At 47.9% G+C, this 27,321-nt stretch overlaps 2 long non-coding RNA genes across 4 annotated transcripts; one reads left to right on the top strand and one right to left on the bottom strand.

Moving 5' to 3' along the window:
- LOC126072406 (uncharacterized) lies at positions 1 to 27,321 on the top strand. Its single transcript, XR_007516502.1, has 3 exons — positions 1 to 366; positions 25,225 to 25,377; positions 27,041 to 27,321. It is a non-coding gene; the product is annotated as an uncharacterized LOC126072406 (long non-coding RNA).
- Positions 12,108 to 24,332, bottom strand: LOC126072407 (uncharacterized). 3 transcript variants are annotated; one of them, XR_007516504.1, is made up of 5 exons: positions 24,262 to 24,332; positions 23,641 to 23,855; positions 22,052 to 22,120; positions 21,666 to 21,973; positions 12,108 to 12,293 (listed from the first exon to the last, which is right to left on the bottom strand). It is a non-coding gene; the product is annotated as an uncharacterized LOC126072407 (long non-coding RNA). The 3 variants fall into 3 exon arrangements; XR_007516505.1 differs by lacking the exon at positions 12,108 to 12,293 and having other exon boundaries at positions 19,520 to 21,973; positions 22,052 to 22,117; XR_007516503.1 differs by lacking the exon at positions 12,108 to 12,293 and having other exon boundaries at positions 19,520 to 21,973.

Raw genomic sequence — 27,321 nt, forward strand, 5'->3', positions numbered from 1 at the left:
CCAACCTGCATCCTCAAAGTTTGTCCTTCCAACAGGAGGCATAAAGCCAGGCTATTGGAATCCCCGCTCCAGGGTGGGGGAACTGAGGCACAGAGCGGTTAAGAAGCTTGCCAGCAGTCCCACAACTAGGATGTGAGGGGTCAGGTTTTGAGGAGGGGACTTGACCTGCCCCCATTGCACAGAGGCTCAGTGGGGTGAAGTACCAGTCTGGGTCACACAGCAAGGGCCTGCAGAGGTAGGTTTGGGGGTGAGGCTCCTCTCCCATCACTGCACAGAGGGGAAAGGTGAAGCAGAGAGAAGGTCTGAAGTAGCCCAAGGCACACAGCAGCCACCAGCATGGAGTGGACTGGAAACAGATCTCACCAGGTAGGACGGGGCGACCTTCCCAAGAGGAATGAATGTTCAGGGCAAGGTGGCCCACCTGTGTTCAGGGGGGACAAGTGAGCGACCATAGAGGTTGGGCTGAGAAATCTGGGTCGTGGGTGCGATAAGGAGCCAAACAGGACCGGGCCGGAGCGACCCTCCCAGGAGGCTGGGCTGGGGCAGGGCCATGGGAGGGGTCACCCCGTGGTTTGGTTCGAAGGTGTGCATCTGTAGACAATCGGTTTGGGTGGGTGGGGGTGGAGGGATGTGGATTTGTACAGGGCGGAGCTGTGGGCGGATCAAATCACCCATAAGGCGGGGCTGGGCGGAGTCTCCCCTATGTGGGCGGGGGCTGTGGGTGGGGCCGGGGCGCGCGTGTGTCCAGGAAGATGGGCCGAGGGGTCTGGTCGTGAAAGGGGCGTTGGGGAGTCGTACGCGGGGGAGGGGGGGAGGGGGGCGGGTAGGAAGAGGGGAGGCAGAGCGGCCTCTATGGGGCGAAGCAGGGAAGTGCAGGACAGGGAGTAGAGCTGTGGGTGGAAAGACCCTTCCGCCGGGTAGGGTGAGTGTCGAGGTCCCCACTGGAGGAGCAAGGCTGCTATGAGGGGCGGGTGGGGGCCATGGGCAGGGCCATCTGGGTGGGCTGGGCTGGGGAAGAGCACTTGGTGTGCTGCGGCCTGGAGAGCTTGAGGGCTCTGTGTGGCGCATGGCCAGCGGGGCACGTGTAGAAGGAGCTATGCGCAGCAGCAGGTGGTCGCACGCTGACTTCAAGCGTCCAGTTGGGCAGGCCCAGTGAGCGGTTGTAGCTGAGGCTGTGGGCGTTGTCCATGGGCTGGGGGGTGGGCTGAGTTCCTGTTGATGCCCAAAGGAAGGAAGGAGGGAAAGGAGGAGAGGGAGGGAGGGAGGGAAGGAAGGGGACGTGGAGTTTAACTGTGGCCCCATAGAGCATTGACTAGGCTCCGACTGTGGGCCCCAGGCCTCTGGATCCCTGACTTCTGGTGATGGTGGTGGCTGGTGTGCCTGGGCTGTGCTCTGGCCCCAGAGGTTGCAATTATGTTGCCTGTTTTCCAGGGAAGAAAACTGGGGCTCAGAGTAGGGGTTGTTTTCCCCAGGCCACCACAACAGGTGATCAGTGGGATAAATCTGCCAGAATCCAGGGCCTGGGCTCATGCTCCCACCCCACTTCTGGTAATGCCCCAGTGGCCCTGGGAGAGTTGGGGATGGTGTGAACAGCCCACCCTGTGGCTGGGCCTGGGAGCATGTTCTAATCACTTCTAGGGTTTTAACCCCTTCAGTTCATTCATTCATTCATTCAACAAAGACATGTTGAGGCCTGCCATGTCCCAGGCCCTGGGCTGGGTGCTGGAGGTACAATAAGCAGAAAAGGCAAATACATAAAGAAGGGAGGCTATGTGAAGATAAGCAGGTGGAGGAAATCAAACAGCAAGTAAAAATGGGCTGGAGGGGTGGGCCTTCTGCCACAAGGCTGGGGGTGGCCTCCCTAACACCGTGATGTGGGGCTGAAATCCTAAAGAGGAGCAAGAGCCATGCACATAGGGGTGAGAAGGAAGGGTGCTTCAGGCAGAAGGCATAGCCATGCAAAGCCCCTCTGGCAGGAATGAGCTGGCAGGTTTGAGGAACAGCCAGGAGTTGGGTGTGGCTGGAGTAGAGTGAGGGGGATTGGAGGGAGAAGAGGACAGGAGACAGCCCAACAGGCTGTGGGGAGGAGGGTGGTTCTATTCTAGCATGATGGAGCTTCAGATGAGTTTTGTGCTAGGGAGCGGCTTGGTATGATTTTAAGATCTGCAATGTTCTCTGTGGCTGCTGTGAGTTAAGGGACTGGACATCTCATATTCAACAGTGATGATAGGGGCTGATTTGGGGGACTTGGGGGACACTGGATAGGTTTGAGGGTGGCCTGGGAGCCTGGCCATGCCCTGGGGACAGGTAGGATGGTGACCACGTGGGACCAGGGGTAGGCAGTTCTCCCTGGAATGTCCTCCACTGGATGAGGGCACTGGAACTCTTGCATGGGGAACACGTATCTGTGGTCTAGATGTCCGGCTTCCCCCTGGGAAGGAGGCAGGAAAAGGAAAAAAGTAGGAATGGCAGTGTTGGGGAGGGCAGGAGGCAGAGGAGACACTTCTCCATCCCCACAGGAAGGAAGCGAGTTAGAGCTGACCTGGGCCTCCCCACCCTGCTTCCTTTGGCAAATGCTCGTGACTTTAAAAATACTCTGTAGTGTTGACAGGGCTGAGTGTGCTTGCTGGTTATTGGGACAGGCCCACAGGGGACTGGAGAGTGGGCAGGGCTGGAGCTTGATGGAGCTGCTTTTTAATCCCTGCTCCATCCCTGGTTAGCTGAATGAACTCAGGCAAGGATAGGATATTCAATAAATCCTTCTGGAGTAATTGAATATCACCGTGGGGGAAAAAAAAAAAAAACCTTGATTCCCTACCTCACACCATATACACAAAAATTCCACCTTGGGCCAAGGACTTTCTCACACTGTGTTCTTGGTAAATTGGTCTTCAACTTTATATGGAAGGCAAGAGGCCCTGAATAACCAAAGCAATGTTGAAAGAGAAGAACAAAGTAGGAGGACTCATACTTCCTGAGTTTCAAACATATTATACAGCTACAGTAATCAAAACAGCCTGGTGCTGGTATAACTGTAGACACACAGACCAATCGGGTAGAACTGGAGAGTCCAGAAATAAACCCACACATCTATGGTCAGCTGATTTTGACAAAGGTGCTAAGTCCATTCCATGGGAAAAGAAGAGTCTCTTTCATAAAAGGTGTTGGGAAAATTGGGTTTCCACATGCAGAAGACTGAAACAGGATCCATGCCTTACACTATACACAAAAATAAATTCAAAATGGTTTAAGGACCTAAGTATGCAAACTAAAACCATAAAATTCTTAGAAGAAAATGCAAGGGAAATGCTGTTGCGCCTAGCTTTTAACAATGGATGTGCTAATATAACAAAAGCACAAACAGCAAAAGACAACTAAATGGGACTTCATGAAAATTAAAAATTTATGTTTATCCAAACGCTTTACCAAAAATGTGAAAAACAAGTTACTGACTGGGAGAATATCTTTGGAAACCATATATCCGATAAGAATCTAATAGCCAAAGTATATATAAAACTTTGATGACTTAAAATCAAAAAGACAAATAGCCCAATCATTAAAAGGACTTGAATAGACATTTCACCAAAAAGGACATTCAAATGGCCACTAAACACATGAAAAGATGCTCAATGTCAGTAACCATCAGAAAGATGCAAATCAAAAGCACAATGATATATAATTTCACTCCCACTAGGATGGCTAAGGAAACCCTAGTGGCATGGTGGTTAAGAGCTGTGGCTGCCAGCCAAAAGGTTAGCCGTTCGAATCTACCAGGCGCTCCTTGGAAACTCTATGGGGAAGTTCTACTCTGTCCTATAGGGTCACTATAAGTCAGAATCAATTCAATGGCAACGAGTTTGGGTTTTGTTTTTTTTTTTTTTTGGTTTTTAGGTTGGCTAAAGAAGCCCTGATGGCACAGGGATTAAGCTCTCAGGTGCTAACCGAAATGTCAGCAGTTCAAACCCACCAGCCACTCTTCGGGTGAAAGATGTGGCGGTCTGATTCTGTAAAGATTACACCCTTGAAATCTCCATTGGGCAGTTCTACTTTGTCCTATAGGGTCACTATGAGTCAGAATTGACTCCTTTGCAATGGATTTTGCTTTTGGCTTAGGATGGCTAAGATTAAAAACTATGTCTCACATACTTTGGACATGTTATCAGGAGGGATCAGTCCCAGGAGAAGGACATCATGCTTGGTAGAGGGTCAGCAAAAAAGAGGAAGACCCTCAACAAGACGGATTGTCATAATGGCTGCAACAATGGACTCAAGCATAACAATGATCATGACGATGGTGCAGGACTGGGTAGCGTTTTGTTCTGTTGTACATAGGATCACTGAGAGTTGGAATCAACTCAATGGCACCTAACAACAACAAGGTTTAAAAAAAAAAATCCAGAAAATAACAAATGTTGGCAAGCAAGGATGTGGGGGAAATTGGAACCCTTGTGCGTTGCTGGTGGGAATGCAAAATGGTATAGCCATTGTGGAAAGTAGTGTGGCATTTCCTCAAGAAACTGAAAATAGAACTACTATATGACCCAGCAATTTCACTCCTAATATGTACCCAAAAGATTTGAAAGCAGAGACTTGTACACCAATATTCATTGCAGCACTCTTCACCATAGCCAAAAGGTGGAAACAACATAAATACCCATCAACAGCTGAATGGGTAGACAAAATGGGGTATATGTATACAATGGAGTACTACCCAGGCAGAAGGGAAATGAAGTCTTGATACATTCTACAACATGGATGGAGCTTGAAGACATTATGCTGAGTAAAATAAGTTGCCCTTTAGTCCCCAAAGTGACGTCTTTGCTTTTTAACACTTTAAAGAGGTTTTTTGCAGCAGATTTGCCCAATGCAAGGTGTTGTTTGATTTCTTGACTGCTGGTTCCAAGGGTGTTGGTTGTGGATCCAAGTAAAATGAAATCCTTGACACTTCAATCTTTTCTCCATTTATCATGATATTGCTTATTGGTCTAGTTGTAAGGATTTTTGTTTTGTTTATGTTAAGGTATAATCCATACTGAAGACTGTGGGCTTTGATCTTCATCAATTCCAATGCCACATTCTTCTTCATATAGTCCAACTTCTCAGCATACAGATTGAATGTGTATGGTGAAAGCATACAACCCTCACACCTTTCCTGACTTTAAATCACCCAGTATCCCCTTGTTCTGTCCGAATGACTGCCTTTTGATCTATGTACAAGTTCCGCATGAGCACAATTAAGTGTTCTGGAATCCCCATTCTCTGCAATATTATCCATAATTTGTTATGATCCACACAGTCAAATACCTTTGCATAGTCAATAAAACACAGATCAACATCTTTCTGGTATTCTCTGCTTTCAGCCAAGGTCCATCTGACATCAGCAATGATATCCCTGGTTCCACATCGACTTCTGAATTTGGCCTGAATTTTTAGCAATTCCCTGTCAATGTACTACTGCAACTGCTTTTGAATGGTCTTCAGCAAAATTTTACTTGTGTGTGATATTAATGATATTGTTTGATAATTTCCTCATTCTGTTGGATCACTTTTCTTTGGGATGGGCACAAATATGGATCTCTTCCAGTCAGTTGACTGGGTAGCTGCCTTCCAAACTTCTTGGCATAGACAAGTAAGCACTTCCAGTGCTGCCTCCGTTTGTTGAAGCATCTCAATTGCTATCACTTCAATTCCTGGAGCCTTGTTTTTCACCAATGCCTTCAGTGCACCTTGGAATTCTTCCTACTGTACCACCGGTTCCTGATTATATGCTGTTGTTGTGTTGTTGTTGTTAGGTGCCGTTGAGTCGGTCCCGACTCATTGAGACCCTGTGCACAACAGAACGAAACCCTGCCCGGTCCTCAGCCATACTTACAATCATTGTTATGCTTGAGCTCATTGTTGCAGCCACTGTGTCAGTCCACCTCATTGTGGGTCTTCCTCTTTTCCGCTCACCCTGTACTCTGCCAAGCATGATGTCCTTGTCCAGGGACTGATCCCTCCTGACAACACGTCCAAAGTATGTAAGACACAGTCTCGCCATCCTTGCTTCTAAGGAGCATTCTGGTTGTACTTCTTCCAAGACAGATTTGTTCATTCTTTTGGCAGTCCATGGTATATTCAATATTCTTCCAACACCACAATTCAAGGCGTCAATTCTTCTTCAGTCTTCCTTATTCATTGTCCAGCTTTCACAAGCATATGATGCGATTGAAAATACCATGGCTGGGTTCAGGCGCCCCTTAGTCTTCAAGGTGACATCTTTGCTCTTCAACACTTTAAAGAGGTCCTTTGCAGCAGATTTACCCAATGCAACGCATCTTTTGGTTTCTTGACTGCTGCTTCCATGACTGTTGATTGTGGATCCAAGTAAAATGAAATCCTCGACAACGTTAGTCTTTTCTCTGTTTATCATGATGTTGCTCATCGGTCCAGTTGTGAGGCTTTTTGTTTTCTTTATGTTGAGGTGCAATCCATACTGAAGGCTGTGGTCTTTGATCTTCATTAGTAAACTACCTCCTGAAATGGCTGAACATCCACCAATTCTTTTTGGTACAGTTACTCTGTGTATTCCTTCCATCTTCTTTTGATGCTTCCTGTGTCGTTCAATATTTTGCCCACAGAATCCTTCAATATTGCAACTCGAGGCTTGAATTTTTTCTTCAGTTCTTTCAGCTTGAGAAATGCCAAGTGTGTTCTTCCCTTTTGGTTTTCTACCTCCAGGTCTTGGCACATTTCATGATAATACTTTGTCTTCTTGAGCTGCCCTTTGAAATCTTCTGTTCAGCTCTTTTACTTCATCATTTCTTCCTTTTGCTTTAGCTACTCTACATTCAAGAGCAAGTTTTGGAGGCTCTTCTGATATCCATTTTGGTCTTTTCTTTCCTATCTTTTTAATGATCTCTTGCTTTCTTCATGTGTGATGTTCCTGATGTCATTCCACAACTCATCTGGTCTTCAGTCATTAGTGTTTAATGAGTCAAATCTATTCTTGAGATGGTCTCTAAATTCAGGTGGAATATACTCAAGCTCATACTTTGGCTATTGTGGACTTGTTTTAATTTTCTTCAGCTTCAACTTCAACTTGCATATAGTTGATGGTCTGTTCCTCAGCTGACCCCTGGCCTTGTTCTGACTGATGATATTGAGCTTTTTCATTGTTTCTTTCCACAGATGTAGTCAATTTGATTCCTGTGTATTCCATCTGGTGAGGTCCCTTTGTATAGTCACTATGTTGGTGAAGAAATCATTGATCTTGCAAAATTCTGTCATGCAATCTCCTGCATCGTTTCTGTCACCAAGGCCATATTTTCCAACTACCAATCCTTCTTTATTTCCAACTTTTGCATTCCAATCACCAGTAATTATCAATGCACCTTGATTGCATGTTTTATCAATTTCAGACTGCAAAAGTTGGTAAAAAAAAAAAAAAAAAACTCCTATTTCTTCATCTTTGGCCTTAGTTGTTGGTGTGTAAATTTAAATAATAGTGGTGTACTGTGCCAGGAATGACAAACCAAAGAGGAATGGCATTGCATTCACTGTCAAAAAGAACATTTCAAATTCTATCCTGAAATACAACACTGTCAGTGACAGTAAAAATTGTCTACCTTAGCACTGTGTTCTTTTAAGAACTATCTATTTGGGATCAAATAGACAACAGCGGCTCAAAAGATTAGATAGGAACCTCAGGGAGTAGTGAGTTGACATTAATGAGGTAGAAACAACTCAGAAAAAAAGGTTGAGAATGTAATCAATGCCACTGAATTGTACATAGAAACTATTGAATTGGTGTATGTCTTGCTGTGTATATTCTCAACAACAACAACAAAATAAATAAAATTAAAAAAGAAATAAAAAAGAAAACCTTATGGAGCACAGTTCCACTCTGGCACACATGGGGTCATGGTAACCTGGGTCGACTCGACAGCAACTGTTTTTTTGTGTGTAATAATGGCTTATATCTGTTTACATTTTCTTTCGGTTTATGTTGTTGGTTGCTTTTCCCTCAGTAAATATATTTTCCTTAGGTAACGAAGGTGAATGCAAGCAAAACAATGCTGGAAGGCAGCGCATGAAAACGCCAGCAGAGATTATCTCTGAGCCAAGTGATGTGGGAGAGGTTGTGGTTTTTCATGTTTGTTTTGTTTTCTGCTTCTTTGATTCTTTGTCAGGAAATTGCCCCACATTTGTGTATTAGGGAAAAGCAGTGGTGTAAAATCCTGTAGTGGGGCAGTTACCCCAGGTACACCCTGCTCAGCAACATCTCGTTATTGTTAGCAAGGTTGGCCCAACTCGTGGCAACCTTATGTAGAGGGGGACGAAAGTCTGCCTGGTCTTGTGCCAGTCCCATGATCGGTTTCAGATCAGACCATTGTGATCCATAGGGTTTCCACTGGCTGATTTTCAGAAGTCAATTGGCAGGCCTTTCTTCCTAGTCTGTCTTAGTCTAGAAGCTCTGCTGAAACCTGTTCAGCATCCTAGCAACACAGAAGGCTCATTGGACCGACAGGTGTTGGCTGCGGATGAGGTGCACTGGCCAGGAATCGAACCCAGGACTCCTGCATGGGAGGCAAGACTTCTACCACTGGACCACCACTGGCCCCTCCCCATTATTAGACATGAGGAGAAAAGACAGCCAAACCGGATCAAGAGCCTCCCAGAATCTCGCCTTCTTGGTGATGGGTTGTATTCTTCCTGGCCTCCCTTCTCTTGGCGTGGAAGGCGAGTGGCTTTGGCGGGTGGCCACAGACAGCAAGGAGGACAGACCTTCTCATCCGAAAATAAATTGTGGCCACAGATGGGTAAACAAGAAACTGGGGCAGAGGAGGGGGATGGGAGGAGCTGTGAGGACACTAGAACTGGGCCTTGCACGGAAGATAAATGCGGCCGTCAGCGGTGGCCTGGCAGTGCTGGACCACAGCCACCTCCCTGTACCCCAGCTGCTCTCATTTGCCCCATTCTCGCTGCACTTTCCGGTTGCATCTGGACCTAAAACTCTCCCAACCTGCACCCTGTCCTCACTCAGTAAAAGTCCGCTCCTTATGCTCATCACCTGGACCTCATTTTCTGTAAACCGGTGTGACCTTTGACCTGTCATTGAGTGCAAGATGCTCCTGATGACTCGTTTTACAGATGAGGAAACTGAGGCTCTGAGAAGGGACTAGGACAAGGAGTGGGGCCTGGGGGTCCTCCCCAGGGCTGATGGGTGGTGATGTTGGAGCGTCTGAGGGGTGAGTGTGCCTGATAAAGCAGCTGAGATGGTATAGGTCAGTGGTGAAGGCCTGGGTCCCAGTCCTCACTCTGCAAACTCATGGGAGCTGTTCCTGCTTCTCCTGTGAACAGCGTCTGATGTGGTTAGCTCCCCTTTCAACAATGTCACCCAGGCCCTGCTGGTCAGTGCATTGTGGCCCCTGACCACTGAGATTGGCCAGTAAGATGCAATCTTGGTGCTTCTGCCCAAGGTGTAGGGCAACGGAGCTCTTTTTGTGTTGATTAAACTCACAGGGTGGCACAAACAGTTTGTGCTCAACTACTAACCTAAAGGTTGGCCATTGTAACCCATCCAGTGGTGCTGCAGAAGAAAGGCCTGGTGATCTGCCGTTGCAAGCATTTTAGCCAAGAAAACCCTGTGGAGCTCAGTTTTACACTGTAACACGTGGGGCACTATGAGTTGGATCAACTCAATGGCCATGGGATTGGTTTTTGGGTTTAAGCTCACAGGGTCAGCCCAGGGCTGCTGGGCGTCATCTTGCCTACCTGGGAATGAAGCTGACAGAAGGACAGCAGAGCCAAGAACTGGAGATAGATGGTGCCCTGGTGAGTTTATAGGATCACCTTGATCCAGCTGAGCCTGAAGCCATCAGTTTTGGTTCCATTAACTGATGAATTCCCTTTTTGGCTTTATACAGCCAAAAGAGTTCTGAGACAGTCCTTACTAGCAGTGTGATGAGGGTTGGTAGCCAGCCTCTCTGGGTCTCAGTTTCCTCATCTGTATGATGACTTGTGGCTGTCAAAGATGATATGAATGTATGTGTGCTGACTGCCTCATGCCATCTCGATGTTAAATAATCATCCAATAGAATCTAAGGATGCCCAAGTTTATTCTTTGCTTCTATAGGTTGCTTACGTGGATACAGGAAGGCTTTCTGAAAGACAGGGTTGACCCTGGCCATCCCTGCCACTGCAACCATCTATCCAGGGTGTTGAAGGCCAGAGGACAGAGTTAGTAGACATCTCTAAGGATGGACCTTCGGGGAAACTGTCATAGGCTCCAGGGACCATTTCCGGGAAGGTCAGGGCCATGATTGGCTCCATGTTCCTTTCAAGTGACGGGGCTGGGGTGGACTCTGAGAACAAACAGCATGTTTCAGACAATGACTCTGAGATCCAGGCTTTGTGACGCAGCCCCGGGAGGGTGGGAACATCGATGGAATCGCCTTCCTAGTGAGAACACCTAGGCCGTTTTGCCAAATAGCCACCAGCATACGGGACCGCGGCTCTGACTGACTTCAGGGCAGTGGTGACTTTAACCTTGGCCTCCCACGTTTCCTGAGACCGGGCCCCTGGGGCAGAGCCTCCGCCAAGGATTTGTGAATGTACGGGATTGAACTGTGTCCCCTCAAAATTCATGTCTGCCCAGAACCTCAGGATGTGACTTTATTTGGAAAGAGGGCCTTTGCAGATCAGTTAAGGATCTTCAGATGCTGTCAACCCGGATTTCGAGTGAGCCCTAAATCCAATGATGGGAGACCTTATAAAAAAAGAAGACACAGCCACAGAGGAAAAGACCTCGCGAAGATGGAGCGGAGATCGGAGTGATGCAGCCACAAGCCCAGGAAACACCTGGAAACCACCAGATGCTGGAAGAGTCAAGGAAGGAGTGTGGCCCTGCTGACATTCTGAATTCAGACTTCTGGCCTCCAGAGCTGTGAGAGAATAAACTTCCATTGTTTTAAGCTACCCAGTTTATGGTTCTTTGTTGCTGCAGACACAAGAGACTCATACAGTGAGCAAGTGGTTTTCCGAGAAAGTCACCCAGGGGCAGCCCGGACCAATGACTGTGGTGTGGAGTACAAATACCCCAACTCCCTCGCCCTTAAGCACGAAGCGTCTCCATGTCTCCCCGGAGGCCAAAGCCAAAGTTGCCCTCCCCTGGACTGTCTGACACATGTCCTTGCCTGGCCTCCACCCCTCCTCTTCTTGCTTCTGGACTTCCCTACCCAGGTCTTCATGGAGCATTGATTTCAGACACTTCTGAGCCTCCAGTGAGCTCCAGGCAAAGGTTGCTCCAGCCCCTCAGGCAGCCCTTCAAGAGCGGAGTGTTGGCCTCCCCTCCTGCCCTTCCAGTCTGCTCTTTAAAAAGTACAAATTGGAGGAGCCTGATACAAAGACCATATATTGTATGACTCCACTTACATGAAATGTCCAGAACAGGCAAATCTATAGAGACAGAAAACAGATTCATGGTTGTCAGAGGCTGAGGGAAAGGGAATGGGGAGCAACTGCCAATGGGGGTGGAGTTTCCATTTAGGGTGATGAGAATGTTCTGAAACTAGATAGAGGTGGTGGTTGCACAACTCTGGCAATGTACTAAATACCACTGAGCTGTTCACTTCAGAACGGTAAGTTTTGTGTTATACTTAAATACACACACACTATATAAATCAGGTCATGTCCCTGCTGTGCTCTGAAGCCTCCCATGGCTCCCCATTGCCTCAAGATGAAACTCACATTCCTCTCCCATCCCAGGAGCCCTTGTGTGGTCCCACCCTACAGCCCCCCACCCTGTCTCCTTTCCTCATCTCCTTCTCTCCAGCCACACCAGCCTCCTCCCTGCTCCTCTGACATCCAAGCTTGTTTCCACCTCAGGGGCTTTGCATGTGCTCTCATTCATCCTTCAGATCTCTGGTGAAATGACACCTTCCAGTAGACCAGCCCCAAGTTGGACGCCCTTTCTTTGTACCTCGGAGGTTTCCTTTAAGTCACTGCCCTCAGCTTGTCATTTGTGGTTTTAGATGTCGAAACGGGGTCTTAGCCTCCTAGTGCTGCTGTAACAGAAATTCCACAAATGGGTAGTTTTAAAGAATAGAAATTTTTTATTCTCACAGTTCAGGAAGCTAGAAATTCAAATTCAGGGCACCAGCTCTAGGGGAAGGCTCGCTCTCTGTTGTTTCTCGTGGAAGATCTCTTTTAGTTTCTGTAGTCCTGGCGTTCCTCGATTCCTTGGCGATGTCCACGCAGCATCTATCTTCCCCTCTGTGCTTGCTCCTGTGCCAAATCTACTCCTTTTATATCTGGAAAGTGAGTAGGCTTAAGATATACCCTACATCGATATGACTTCATTAACGTAACAAAAAAACCTATTCCCAAATGGGCTTACGACTGCAAGTACAGGGTTTAGAATTTCAACACATATTTTTAGGGGGACAAATTCAATCTATAACAGACAGGGGGTTTTACCAGGGTTAAGGTGCTCCTAGTGGTGAATGAATGAAGGGACCATTACATGGGTGAAGGCAAAGACAGACTGCCTGGGAGATGTCAGAGGGAGACTTTCCTGGCAGCCAGTGAAGACACACAGCGCCAGAGGAAGCCAGGCCTCCTCACCCATTTTACACAGGAGAAAATCTTTTGATCAAATCTGCTGCTTGTTCTCCCAAGCTCACAGCTGCCTCCAAACAAAGGGGACAATTACCGCCAGCATGTGCTTCCCCAGTTTCACTTCCTTTCACCATTCTTCAGTGAATTTTCCATTCAAAATGCCTGAGGCGAGGTCAGGTGGGGGGGACAGTGGGGCACATGGCATGGGGGGAGGTGGGGAAGGCCTACCCCATCCCATCTGCCTCCCCCAAGACACCTCTTTGTGCTCCAACTCAGCCCAACGCACTTATCCCCGTACATGGTTTTTGCTTTTTTGTCTACTTTTTACAGAATTGTTACAAAAATAACATCACACACTGTCCTCTAAAGCCGGCTGTTATCCTCCAGCATGGAACTCATTTTTTCAAAGCTCTGCATTATTTCACAGCTGAAGGCACCTTAACTTATTCCAACCTTCCCTCTATTTGCTATGTCCCCAGGATTTTGCTGGGGACATGAGGGTGCTGGACACATCTGTGGACATCAAACATTTATCCCCCGGGGTTCTGGTATCAGTGGGTTTGCCCCACGGGGTAGAGGGTACCCAGGCTTTTTAAGACACCATCCTCGATCAGGCTGTACAAAGACTGAGTGTGGTGCAGCCGCTGTGGAAAATAGCGTGTCGATTGCTCACGAATTACCATATGACCCAGTGATTCCACTCGTAGGTATGTACTCAAGAGAAAGGAAAACATACATCCACACAGAAACATATCAATGTTTATAGCAGCATTATTCACAATAGTCCCAAAATAGGAACAACCCAAATGTCCGTCAGTAAATGAATGGATAAACACAATGTGTTCCATCCACCCAACAGAATATTATTCAGCCATAAAAATAAAAGGAGCTCTGATACCTGTTGCCAATGTGGTTGAACCTTGAAAACATCATACGCAGTAAAAGAAGGCAGACACAAAAGACCATGTAGTATATAATTCCATTCAAATGAAATACCCAGAGCAGGGAAATCCAAAGAAACAAAGTAGATTAGTGGTTGCCTAGGGCTTGGGAATACTCATAGAGTTGTTATGAGTGGGAATTGACTTGTCGGCAATGAGTCAAGGCTTGGGAAAGAAGCCTTGGTGGCACAATGGTTAAGTGCTTGGCTGCTAACTGAAAGTTTGGTGGTTCAAACTCACCCAGGGCTCCACAGGAGAAAGTCATGGCAACCTGCTCCCATAAAGATTACAGCCTCAAAAACCCTGTGGGGGAGTTCTACCCTGTCTCATGGGGTCGCTATGGATCAAAATTGACTGGATGGCACCTAATAACAACAACAGGGCTTGGGGGAAGGGAGATGATGAGTGATGGCTAATGAGTATGAAGATTCTTTTTGGGGTGATGCAAATATTCTAGAACTAGACAGTGGCGATGGTTGCACAACCCTGTGAATAGAATACAAACCACTGAGTTAAGCACTTTTAAAACGGTTAAGTTTGGGAGGGGGAAAGGAAGCGCTATTGCTTAATGAGCACTGAGCTTCTGTGAAGGATGATGAAAATATCCGGAAACGGACAGTGGTGATGGTTGCACAAGGTGGTGAATGTAATCAGTGTACTGAACTGTACACACAAACGTGATTGAAACATGATAATGTCATTGGTATCACTAAATTGTACACCTGAAAAATGTTGACTTGGACAGTGTTTTGTTATATATATTTTTATAACAATAAAAAATGGTCAAAAGGGCAAACGTTTTGTTATGTATATTTTATCACACATGTATTATTGTTGTTATTTTGGCTTTAAAGACCAGAAATTTATTGTCCCATAGTTCTGAGGACTAGGAGTCCAAATCAGGATATCGGCCATGTCGATTCTTTCTGAGGACTTTGAGAGAAGAACTGTTCACTGCCTCTCTCCTAGCTTCGGGTGGCTGCCAGCAGTCCTTGGCGTTCTGTTGCTGCTTGTAGATGTGTCTGACTCCATTGTCACATGGCATCTGTCTTCCCGTGTGTGTGTCTGTTTTCATGTCTGTTTTCCCCTTTCATAAGACACCACTCAGAAGAGATTAGGATTAGGACTCACCCTATTCTTGTATGATCTCGTTTAACTGAACTGATAACATATTGAAGGAAAGACCCTATTTCTAAACAATGTCACATTTACAGTTACAGGGGTGAGGACTTCAGTAATTCAATCCATAACACCTGGTTAACCTTAATTTCCTGTTCATATTTCAGCATGAGGCAATGATATGCACTAGATAATATTCCAGGCATAGTGGTTAAGTGCTACAGCTGCTAACCAAAAGGTCGGCAGTTTGAATCCACCAGGTGCTGCTTGGAAATTCTATGGGGCAGTTCCACTCTGTCCTGTTAGGATCCCTATGAGTCAGAATCAACTTGATGGCAATGAGTTTTTTTTTTTTCCTACAAGCAGGCCTTGCTTTTTTTTTTTAAATAAAAATTTTTAACAAAAAAAATTTTTTTTTAATGGGTAAGTCTATGTTATGTGAATTTTAGCTCAATTAGAAGCCAGAAAGAAGAGGGTACCTCCACTCAGGCTGGGGCAGGCCCCCAGGACGCCAGTATGATGGAATCATGCAGTTGATGCCTGGGAGCTGTACAACATGCTGGGCACTAATGCCCGGACTCCTTGCGGTGGAAACTATGGTTTTCCTATGTTGCAAATGAGGCAACTGAGGCTCAGGGAGGTGGATCACTTGGCCAGGTCGCATAGCACACCAAGGACATGTTAGGGCTGAGGACTCAAACCCAGCCTGTCTGACCCTCGAGTTCTGCTTTGGGCTGAGCTGCCTGCCTCCCAGCAGAATTCTCAGGATGTGGAAGCCGGAATCTTGAAGCTGAAAGCTCACCTCTCACTCCTGGACTAGGAACACCAAGACCAGGGAGGCAGGACTTCCATGTCCAATCTCCCCAGAAAAACCCAGCAAAGCTCAGCTCGTGAGCGCCCCCTCTTGGGGCGGGTAGGAAGGGGCTGATGCCAGATCCCCTGCAGAGCATGGATTCCTGGGGAGTCTGTCAGAGTTCCCAGGACCATGAGCAACGGCTCAGTGGGAAAACTAAAGTGTGTGTGGGTATCTATGTGTGTACACGTGTGAAATGTAGGTACTATGTGGGCATGCCTGTGTGTGTGTGTTTGCACATGTGTGGGTTTTGTCTGCATTGTGTCCATGTGGGTATGCATGTGTGTGCATGTGTATCTGTACACGTGAGTGTGTATGTGTGTGTACAAGGGTGCATGCATATGGATGTAAGTGCATTGCAGATGTGTGCCTGTGTGCATGGGTGTACATGTGTAGCTGTGTGCACGTGTGACCGTATGTGCATACAGGTGTGTGCCTGTGTGAGCATGTGTAAGGAGAGCTTAGAAACCAGACAAAACTGGCCAGAAAATCTGGTGGATAGAGCTTGGGCTCTAGAGTCAGACTGTCCTGGGCCTCAGTTCTTCCATTGTGAAGTTGGCTGATATCGATGGACAGGAGATCAGTCCAGTGAACATCAGTGATGTTGGGAGATTCGTCCCAGGCCAAACCCCACAAACAGTGAAGATTTCACCGTCAGCGCCCACCCACTTCCCAAAGGAACCCTTATAATAGGTGGGTGTGGAGTTTTCCAGAATGTCTGTGATCATGCATTTATACATTTGTGTGATATAGTACACTATAATATACTAAAACAACTATGTAAGTACCATATAAACCAGCTTTTTCCATTCACGGTACATTTTGGATTCTTGCCGGCTGGACTTCATACTCACGCCTCATCCAATGTCTCCACTGAGGAAAAGGAGGCCCCAGAGAGGAAGGCCTTGCTAGGGGTCACTCCTGTTACCCCCAGAGCTGGCACTCGGCCTGGGTCTTCCTGTCTGTCCCACCTGGAGTCAGGCCCCATGAACGGTGGAGGGCTGGTTGTCAGGACTTGAGACTTCGTACAAAGTGCATTCCTTCATTGTTCCTTGATCCATGTTGAAGGTCTGGAGCTAAGACTCTGGCCCAAGTTAGGAGGCCCCAGGTGGGCTAGACAGAGCCGGTCATGGACAACCCCAGCCCAGGGAACCCAGGAATGAGCCTAGGGGAACCAGAGGGGGAGCCTGGGGTCCGTCTGGGCTCTGGGCTGCCTGGAGAAGGGGGTGGGGAACACAAGACAGAGCTTCATGGGTGGAGAACCTGAAATGAGGTCACAGTGGAAACTTCTGTCCTGGAGCAGCCCCATTACCATAAGTCATGGATTGAATCATATCCCCCCAAAATATGTGTTGTAAATCCTGACCTCTGCCTGGGGCTATAATCCCATTTGTGAATGGGTTGTGCTTCTCATGTTAATAAAGCAGGATTAGGTTATGTCAGTGAGGATTAGGTTGTGTTTATTATCTTAATGAGGCAAGATTAGGGTCCTTCTGTTTTGAGATATAGAAAAGATTAAACAAGCAAGTCAGAGAAGCAGTAATGGGGAAGAGAGATGCCAAGGCACATGAAGATGGCCCAGGAGAAGAAGCTCAAAGGAACAAGGAACTTCCTCTGAGCTGACAGAGAAAGAAAGCATTCTCCTAGAGCTGGTGCCCTGAATTCAGACTTCTGGCCTCCTAAGCTATGAGAAAATAAATGTCTGTTTGTTAAAGCCACCGGTTTCTGGTATTTCTGTATAACAGCACTAGATAACTGAGAAAGAATTTGGTACTGGAAGAGTGGGGTGCTGCTCTAACAGATACCTAAAATGTGGAAGCAGTTTTGGAATTGGGTAATGGGTAGAGGCTGGAAGAGTTTTAAGGTGCCTAATAGTAACAGCCTAGATTGCTTGAAGAGGCTGTTGGTAGAATTATGAACATCAAAGGCAATTCTGGTAAGGGCTCAGAAGGAATTGACAAGAGCTGTACAGAAAGTCTCTAACGTCTTAGAGAATACATATGGCGCCAGCAACATTGAAATGTGGATGTTAAATGTGCTTCTGGTGAGGCTTTAAAAGAAAATGCTGACCATCTGATTGGACAGTGGATGAAGGGTGATGCTTTTTATGCCAAGGCAAAGAACTTGTCTGAATTATGTTCAAATGTTTGGTGGAAGGTAGAACTTGTAAGTGATGAGCCTGGATATCTGGCTGATGAGATTTCTAAGCAAGATCTCAAAGGAGTCACATGGTTTCTCCTTGCCACTTATAGTAAAATGTGAAAGGAAAGAGATGGACTTAAAAATAAACTGCGCAAAATGGAAACAAAACTTAAAGATTTGGAAAATTCTGTGGTACAAACTAAGGACATTTGTCCTAGAATTTTCACCAAGGATGTGGCAACACAATCTTTTGTTAAAGTGATCACGCCTGTGACTGATGGATCGAACCCACTACCACAGCGGAAAAACTTTCACCTTAGTCTGAAGGGGACAGAGAAAGAATGAAAGGAAGGAATGCTGTCTGCCTCTTGGAATTCTACAGGCATCAAACAGGCCAAAGGAGCTACATCTTTTGTCTTCCAAGAAAAGAAAAGGACCATCTATGGAGCAGCTAGAAAATCAGCAGAACTGTTGCAAGGAGCATGGGATGCAGGGCCTTCTTGGTTTCAAGGGTGAGGTCACAGCCTCATAGATTTCAAAGAGTTGGATATTTACCAAGTTGGTTCCTGAGTGTATGGCTGCTGTTAAGGTGTGCCAGGGGGTTGGGGCTGCCCAAATCTCAGGGGGTGGGCCTGCCATGCCCAAGAGGCAGAAGAATGGGGCCTGCCAGGGCCGAAGGGATGGGGCTGACACGTAGAAAGCCTAGGAGAATGGAGATGATTCCTAAAGCCAAGGGAGCCCAGTCGCCATCCCAGTGGGCCTGGAAGGTGGAGCTGAAACTCAGGGCCAAGGGGCCTCCACCCAGAATCCAGAGGGTGTGGCTAACACCCAGAGTCTGGAGGATAGGGCCATTGCCTAGATGATCTCAGAGAAGACAGGATTACTTTCAAGCCTTGAGAGATAATATAATTTGTTCTGCTGAGTTTGGGACTTGCTTGGTAACTGTTACCCCTTCTTTCCCCCCAGTTTCTCCCATTTGCAATGGAAATGTCTACCTTGTGCTTGTTCCATCATTGTACTTTGGAAACAGGTAACTTGTATTCCGGATTTCACAGGTTCACAGATCGAGAGGAATTTTGCCCCAGGATGGAATATGCCTGTAGTCTCATCTATATTTAGATGATTCAGAATACGAGATTTTGGAATTAGGGTAGATTTTAAGACTTTTGGGATGATGTGGTGGGGTGAATGTGTTTTACTTGTGGCAAGGACATGTATTTTTGGAGTCCAAATAGTTAAATATAATGGATTGAATTGTGTCCACCCAAAATATGTGTTTTAAATCCTAAACTCTGCCTGTGGTTATAATCCCACCTGTGACTAGGTTGTGTTTGTTATGTTAATGAAGCAGAGTTAGGGTATACCTTGAGTCATTCTCTTTTGAGATATGTTATTGTTAGTTGTCAGGTGCAGTCTGGTTGCTTCTGACTCATAACCACCCTATGTACAATAGAACGAAACACTGCCAGGTCCTGTGCCATCCTCACAATTGTTGTTATTCTTGAGCCTATTGTTGCAGCCAGGGTGTCAATCCGTCTTGTTGAGGGTCTTCCTCTTTTTCGCTGAGCTCTATTTTATCAAGCATGATGTTCTCCAGGGACTGATCCCTCTTGATACCATGTCCAAAGTATGTGAGACGAAGTCTGGCCATCCTTGCTTCTAAGGAGGATTCCGACTGTACTTCCAAGACAGATTTGTTCATTCTTCTGGCAGTCCAGGAAAAGATCAAAATGAATGTTAAAAAAGACTCTGAAACTTGCTCTTGAACACAGAGTAGCTAAAGCAAATGGAAGAAATGATGAAGTAAAAGAGCTGAAGAGAAGATTTCAAAGGGCAGCTCAAGAAAACAAAGTAAAATACTGTAATGAAATGTGCAGAGAACTGGAGTTAGAAAACCAAAAGGGAAGAATATGCTTGGCCCTTCTCAAGCTGAAGAAAAAATTCAGGCCTTGAGTCGCAATTTTGAGGGATTCTATGGGCAAAATATCGAACGATGCAGGAAGCATCAAAAGAGATGGAAGGAATACACAGAATCACTGTACCAAAAAGAATTGGTCGATGTTCAACCATTTCAGGAGGTGGCATATGATCAAGAACCAATGGTACTGAAGAAAGAAGTCCAAGCTGCACTGAAGGCATCAGCAAAACACAAGGCTTCAAGAATTGACGAAATACTGATTGAGATGTTTCAACAAAGGGATGCAGTGCTGAAGGTGGTCACTCATCTATGTCAACAAATTTGGAAGACAGCTACCTGGCCAAGTGATGGAAGAGGTCCATATTTGTGCCCATTCCAAAGAAAGGTGATCCAACAGAATGCAGAAATTGTTGAACAATATCATTAATATCACATGCAAGCCAAATTTTGCTGAAGATCATTCAAAAACGGCTGCAGCAGTACATCAACAGAGAACTGCCAGAAATTCAAGCTGGATTCAGAAGAGGACGTGGAACCAGGGATATCATTGCTGATGTCAGATGGACCTTGGCTGAAAGCAGAGAATACCAGAAAGATGTTTACCTGTGTTTTACTGACAAGCAAAGGCATTCTACTGTGTGGATCACAACAAATTATGGATAACATTACGAAGGATGGGAATTCCAGAAGACTTAATTGTGCTCATGAGGAACCTGTACTTAGACCAAGAGACAGTCGTTTGAACAAAGCAAAGGGATACTGCATGGTTTAAAATTAAAAAAAGGTGTGGGTTGCATTCTTTTACCATACCTGTTTTATTCAATCTGTATGCTGAGCAAATAGTCTGAGAAGCTGGACTATATGAAGAAGAATGTCGTGTCCGCTGTGGTGGGTTAAAAATCTGCAATATGCAAATGACCCACCTTGCTTGCTGAAAATGAAGAGGACCTGAAACACTTACTGAAGAAGATGAAAGCCCGTAGCCTTCAGTGTGGATTATACTCTAACATAAAAAAAAAAAAACCTCACAACTGGACCAATAAGCTACATCCTGATAAATGGAGAAACGATTGACGTCAACGATTTCATTTTACTTGGATCCACAATCAACGCCCATGGAAGCAGCCGTCAGGAAATGGAACAACGTATTGCATTGGACAAATCTGCCGCAAAAGACCTCTTCAGAGTGTTAAAAAGTAAAGACATCACTTTAAGGACGAAGGTGCGACTGACCCAAGCCATGATATTTTCAATCGTCTCATATACATGCAAAAGCTGGACAACGAATAAGGAAGACAGAAGAATTGACACTTTGAATTATGGTGTTGGCAAAGAATATTGAATATACCATGGACTGCCAGAAGAACCAACAAGTCTGTTTTGGAAGAAATACAGCCAGAGTGCTCCTTGGAAGCACTTCTTCTCACATACTTTGAAACGTTATAAGGCTGGACCAGTCCCTGGAGAAGAACATCATATGCTTGGTAAAGAGTCAGAGAATAAGAGGGAGACCTTCAACGAGATGGACTGACCCAATGGCTGCAAAGATGGGCTCAAACATAACAACGATGGTGAGAATGGTGCAGGACCGGGTAGTGTTTCATTCTGTTGTACGGTTGCTATGAGTCGGAACCGACTCGATGGCACCTAACAACAACAAATCTTTACAGAAGCAGATTGCCAGGCCTTTCTTCCAAGGCACCACGGAGTGGGTTCAAACTACCAACCTTCCAATTAGTGTTGTCGTTGTGTGCTGTCAGTTGATTCTGACTCATAGTGATCCTAAAGGACACAGTAGAACTGCCCCATGAAGTTTGCTAGGCTGGAATCTTTATGGGAGGAGATCACTAGGTCTTTCTCCCAAATTGCTGCTGGTGGGTTTGCACTGCTGACATTTCAGTTAACAGCCAAGCATTTAACCACTGAGCCACCAGGGCTCATCAGGTGCAAACCATCTGTGCTACCCAGAGACCCGGAAGGCGTTCAGGCTGGTCCCAATTCATGCGCCCATTCGGAACTGCCCCAAGTCCCCAGTTCACCCAGGGGAAGCCCTAGGCCCATCCTGTCCTCTAGCCCCACCCCACAGGCCTACCTGGGTCAGATGCTGCTCACTTTGGAAGAGGGTTTGGAGGCCTTGCTCTGAGCTATCTCAGGAGGGCAAGGCTGTGTCCCAGGCAGGTGCAGGCCACCCTTGGTCAGGGGCACACAGCAGGGACCCCTGGCTTCCTCATCACCAGGCCCCACCACACGCTAGTGCCCCCGAAGCTGGTGACGTGGCAGACGTTGTGCGTGGCATCGTAGGAGACAGTGAGGGCATGCTTGCCTGCACAGATCCAGTTCCCCTTGGAGGCTGGGGCAATCTGGAGTACGTGAATTCGCGTGCTGAAGGTGCACTGCTCCCTGGGAGGAAAAGGGCATTCATCAAGGGCCACGCTACACTGGGGCAAGGCAGAAGATTGGGGGGGGGTGGGTGCTCACCTGGGTGTGGACATTGGTCAAGCTGGGCTGGGCAGTCTCCAACAGGTGGCCAGAGAAGGGCAGGAGCTGCTGATTCAAAGGGTTAAGAGCTGGACTGCTAACTGAAAGGTTGGCAGTTCGAACCTATCCAGAGGTGCCTCAGAAATAAGGCCTGGCTATCTACTTCCAAAAGGTCAGAGCCTTGAAAACTGTATGAAGAACGGTTCTACTCTGTGCCCAGGGAGTCGCCTGAGTCAGAATCGACGCAAAGGCAACTAACAGTAACAACATCCCTGTGTTAGGGAACCCCCACATCATGTGGGGCAGGATCCCCTCTCTAGGGGAAGTCAGATGCAGTGGAGCCTGAGGGGCCCGGGGAGGACAGCAAGTCTCCTCTCAGCATCCCGGGTATCCCATGGTGAACTCCCCACCACCCAGGTCACTGGAGATATATCCCGAGAGCCCCTACAATCCCAGATTGACCATGCACATCTCAAACTGGGGTGTCCCAGCAAAAACTGGGCCAAGCCCAGCTGTCCCTCAACACACACACCTGTTCTGGGCATCTGCTGTCCTGGTCATAGGTATGAAACCTGAGCCCCCGGGCTGGGGGAGGGGCAGCTGCTCTGGCTGAGGCTGGGGGCGGGTCCCCCTGGGTGGAACGTGGGGGACCCCTGAATTGAGGCCCAGCAGCTCCTGCCATAACTTGCAGCTTTTAGGCAAAGTTACTCAACTCCAAGTCACGGGTCTCGGAGGCCGCTGGCCTGCGTGGGAATCCCCGTGGGGCCTGACCCTGCCTGGTGACCAGGGATCCCCAATCCCATCAGAGGCGAGGCCCCTACCCAGGAGAGGGAGGTGGGGAGGCGGCGGGGGGGGGGATGTCGTGTCTGATGTTTACGGGCGAACGGGGTCCCCACTTGCGCCAGGAGAGGGCGCCCGTGTGCGCCCCAACTTAGGAACGCGCCGACCTTGGAACTTCAGAGAGCCGCTAGACAACCGGTTATTTTGAGTTTGGAACTGTGGAGACCTCCACCAGCTCGTGACCCCGATCCAGAACTTCAGGCACTCCCGCGCCACCTCAATCCCCGACTCCAAGAGTCCAGAACTTCGGGGACCACCGCGGTGTACTCCTCGTTCCCGGTCCAGAACTTCGCAGCCCATTTTGCCACCCCGAGACCTCGGACACTGGGGAGCCCTTTCTCACCTCTAGACCTCGGACTTTGGGGACACCCCGCGTCGCCCCCGACCCCGGCACTTCAGGGTCCTGCGCCCCCACCCCTATCGCCCGAGGGGCTCATCCTGCTGGCTCGGCAGGGAGTGTCCAGGCTCGAATTGGGTGAGGCCCGGGGGCGCCAACTCTGGGTGCCAGCTCTGCACAGTGGGGGCGGGCGCCGCCGTCTTGCTCCTGGATCACCCCCTTTGCGCTGCCGCAGCACCTATGCAGTCTCCACCCAGAAGACCCTCCCTGCAGCATAATTTGCCTGGTCCTACCTGGTTCAGCTCCGCTGCCACCTCCTCTAAGAAGCTGCTCTCATTATCCCTGGCTGGGAAAGGGACCTTATCCTACATCTCATCCCTCCACCCCTTTCCTGTGACCTGAGCCCTGTTACCTGTTTTTATCTTTAGTGGCCAGATGTGAGCGCTCCTTGAGGTTCAGCTCCTACTGCAGCCCCAGCCTCTCCCAGCACTGGAGAGACTGTTCACCCGAGCTGGGAAACTGAGGCGCAAACTCGGTTTCCCCAGCTGCTTCTATCTTCAGGAAGCATCTGAGCAAGGAAGGAACTTGGCTTGGCTCTCAGGCCTGATGCCACAGAAGGCACAAACTCTGTGGGGAACAAAGAAAATACCGTCTGTTCTGTGCAATGAGTGACTTTTTCTTTATTACCAAAAAAATAATTTAAAAAAATGACTGGGAAATGTGCCAGCTAGGCTGAAACCCCTGGAATCTACTCAGGGTTTGAGGAGGGCTAGTTGGCTACAGAGCAGGCACCATGTGTTAACATTCTGCGGGGGCAGCTGGGCAAGGGGCCCAGGCAGACTTTGCTCCTTGTGTGGGTGTGGGCAGCAACAGTGTGACAGAGAGGAGGGAGTCTCATGGTGACCCTGGGCTCTCTTGGGCCTCCAGAAGGAGCTGTGACTTGATGTGCCTTGAGCAGCCCTGACCTGAAGCTGTCCCCACCAAGTCCTCATGGAGGATGTGGCTACCTCAGTGTCAACCTCAGTTTTCTCACCTGGAAAATGGGCTGATGATTATAGGACTCAGGGAGGAAGTGCAGAGAAGATCAAGGTAAACCAGCAGCTCTTCACCCTCCCATGGGTATGGATGGACAAGGGGCTGCCCTGAGTCTCTGGCCCCACCCTAGCCTGAGCCCTCCTCTGCCTAAGCCTTAGGGCCTCTCTTCCAATGGACTGGGCATGTCTTTGCGGGCCACCACCCCAGGGAAGATGACTGAAAACTTTCTGTTTGGGCTGAGGAAGGAAGTGAGGGAATGAGCTTTCTGTCACTGGAGGAACCAAGCAGGGGCCAGACTAGCTTGCTTGGCCCCATGGAAGTTGCCATTTGTAGAGTGACTTTTATGGGTCAGACCCTGTCCCTGCCTAGTTAAATCCAACCCAACCTTCAGACCGAAGCTAAATCACCTCTTCTTCCTGGAGGGGTCCCCCTCCTGACAGAACAGGGGATGTCAGGGGAGGTTATGCTTCCCCCAAGCCATGTATACAACCTCATGGCTTGGTTCACAGTGGCCACTTTAAATCTGTTTATGGCATGATTTGGTTACTGCCCACTTCCTCCATGGCTCTGTCCCAGCACCTAGATCAAGCCTGACCTGTAACAGCACCTTCACAAATGCTTGCAAAAGGGAGCTCCCAGGTCCTAGCCTTGGACCTCAGTGGCCTCCAGAGTCATGTGTGCCAGGGAGTGAATTGCAGCCCTACTTCTTACCAGCAGTGTGATCAGGAAGGAGTCACTTTCCTGTGCTGTGCCTCAGTTTCCCCATCTGCTAAAATGGACATAAAAAAGATACCTTCTTTTGAGGTTTGCTGTTAAGATCCAGTGAGTTCTTATGTGAAGAGGGCTGACCCTAGGTGCTCAATGAATACTTGCTGTTCAAATCATTATAGTTATTCTTGGCTATCTATCTGGGCGTGTGGTTTTTGATCCGGAGCCAAGTTCTTAACATTTTCTCTTTCAGAGGTTGAAGGGCCCCAACTGGATGTGAGCTCTAGAGGAGAGGAAATTGGTCTAAGCCAAGCCTGTTGCTGTTGAGTCAGTTCTAACTCATGGTGACCTCATGTGTTACAGAGTAGAACTGAGCTCCACAGGGTTTCTTCTGCCATGCTGCAAGGTGAGTTAGAATCACCAACATTTAGCTTAGTAGATAAGGACAAACTGTGTCATCCAGGGAACTAGTCTAAATCCTCTGGTGTTGCTGTTGGTAGGTGCTGTCGAGTTGGTTCCAACTCATAGCGACCCTGTGTACAACAGAAACACCGCCCGGTCCTGTGCCATCCTCACAATCATTGCTATGTTTGAGCCACTGTAAATCCTGAATTCTCTAACCACCCCACTGCCAATGAGTCGATTCTGGCTCCTAGCAACCCCAGAGGGTTTCCAAGGCCGTAAATCTCTATGGAAACAGACTGCTACATCTTTCTCCCTCGGAGTCGCAGCTGATTACAAACCACCGACCTTCGGTTAGCAGTCAATCACTTTAACCACTGTGCCACCAGGGTTCCTTCCTAAATCCTCTAGGATCCTCTCTTTAGCTCCTAGCCCACTGTGTGCCCCTTCAACCCCTCCACTCCTTCTCTCCATTCCCCCAGCTACGACCATTTGGGCCAGCCTCTAGATCTTATCTTCCTGGCAAAAAGCACCACCTCCAACACCCTCTTCTCCCTTCTCTCCCTCTGGGCCCTCTTCATCCACCCTCTCCTTATGGCACAGCCCTGACCTCAGAGGGTTGGAGGTGTCTGTGCCAGCTATGACTCCTCCAGCTCAGGGCCAGTGGACCAGAGAGCCCAAGATCAGAGTAGGGTGGGGGCTGAGGGGGCAGAGACCCCTTCAAGTAAAAGCCAGGCCCTGCAGCTTGCTTCCCAAAGACTAATTACCCTCGTTTGCCACATGTGCGAGTTATCTCTGGGTGCAAGGTAGGGGTGCAAGGCTGCACCACATTGGGGCAGTAGGTTGGCTGTATATTTTTGGCTGCCTTGTCCTCAAAGGGAGCCCTGGTGGTGCAGTGCTTAAGAATTCGGCTGCTAACCAAGAGGTCGGCAGTTTGAATCCACCAGTTGCTCCTTGGAAACCCTATGGCGCAGTTCTACTCTGTCCTGTAGGGTCACTATGAGTCAGAATTGACTCAACGGCAATGGGTTTGCTTTGGTTTTGATCTGTCCTCGAAGGCTCTGCCACACACCCCCATGAAGGGCAGAAAGTGGGACGAAGAGATTGCAGATGCTGGGGATGGGGGACATTGGGCTGCCTCCCACCGAGTTCACCTGCAGCAGCGCTGGGTCAGTGCTTGTTGAGTTTGTTGAAGGGCAAGGCAGGGCAGTGTTGGCTGTGAGGCCCAGTGGAAAGGGAGAACACAGGGCCCCTGGTTCAGAAATCACTAAAATAAGACCAAAGGGTCAACAGCTATTTTAAAGCACAGATGAGAAGGTTGGATGTCTGGGAGTTTAAATAAATGGGAGTGAAACAAGCAGAACAAAAACAATGAGACTGTGACAGTATGTGAAGAATGTAGCCCATGTCACTGGTCATTATGTCTAGACACTGGAAGGGGAGTGGGTTTGCTGTGTATATTTTCTTTTTTTTTTTAATAATTTTTATTGTGCTTTAAGTGAAAGTTTACAAACAAGTCAGTCTCTCTCACAAAAACTTATATACACCTTGCTACAAACTCCCAATTACTCTCCCCCTAATGAGACAGCCCGCTCCCTCCCTCCACTGTCTTTTCATGTCCATTTCGCCAGCTTCTCACCCCCTCTACCTTTTCATCTTCCCTCCAGGCAGGAGATGCCAACGTAGCCTCAAGTGGCCACCTCATCCAAGAAACTCACTCCTCAGCAGCATCCCTCTCCAACCCACTGTCAGTCCAATCTATGTCTGAAGAGTTGGCTTCGGGAATGGTTCCTGTCTTGGGCCAACAGGAGGTCTGGGGGCCATGACCTTGAGTTTCAGTCAGACCACTAAGTCTGGTCTTCTTATGAGAATTTGGGGTCTGCATCCCACTGCTCTCCTGCTCCCTCAGGGGTTCTCTGTTGTGTTCTCCTGTGTATATTTTCACCAA

This window comes from Elephas maximus, chromosome 3 (genome assembly GCF_024166365.1).
Source record: "Elephas maximus indicus isolate mEleMax1 chromosome 3, mEleMax1 primary haplotype, whole genome shotgun sequence".
NCBI lineage: Eukaryota > Metazoa > Chordata > Mammalia > Proboscidea > Elephantidae > Elephas > Elephas maximus.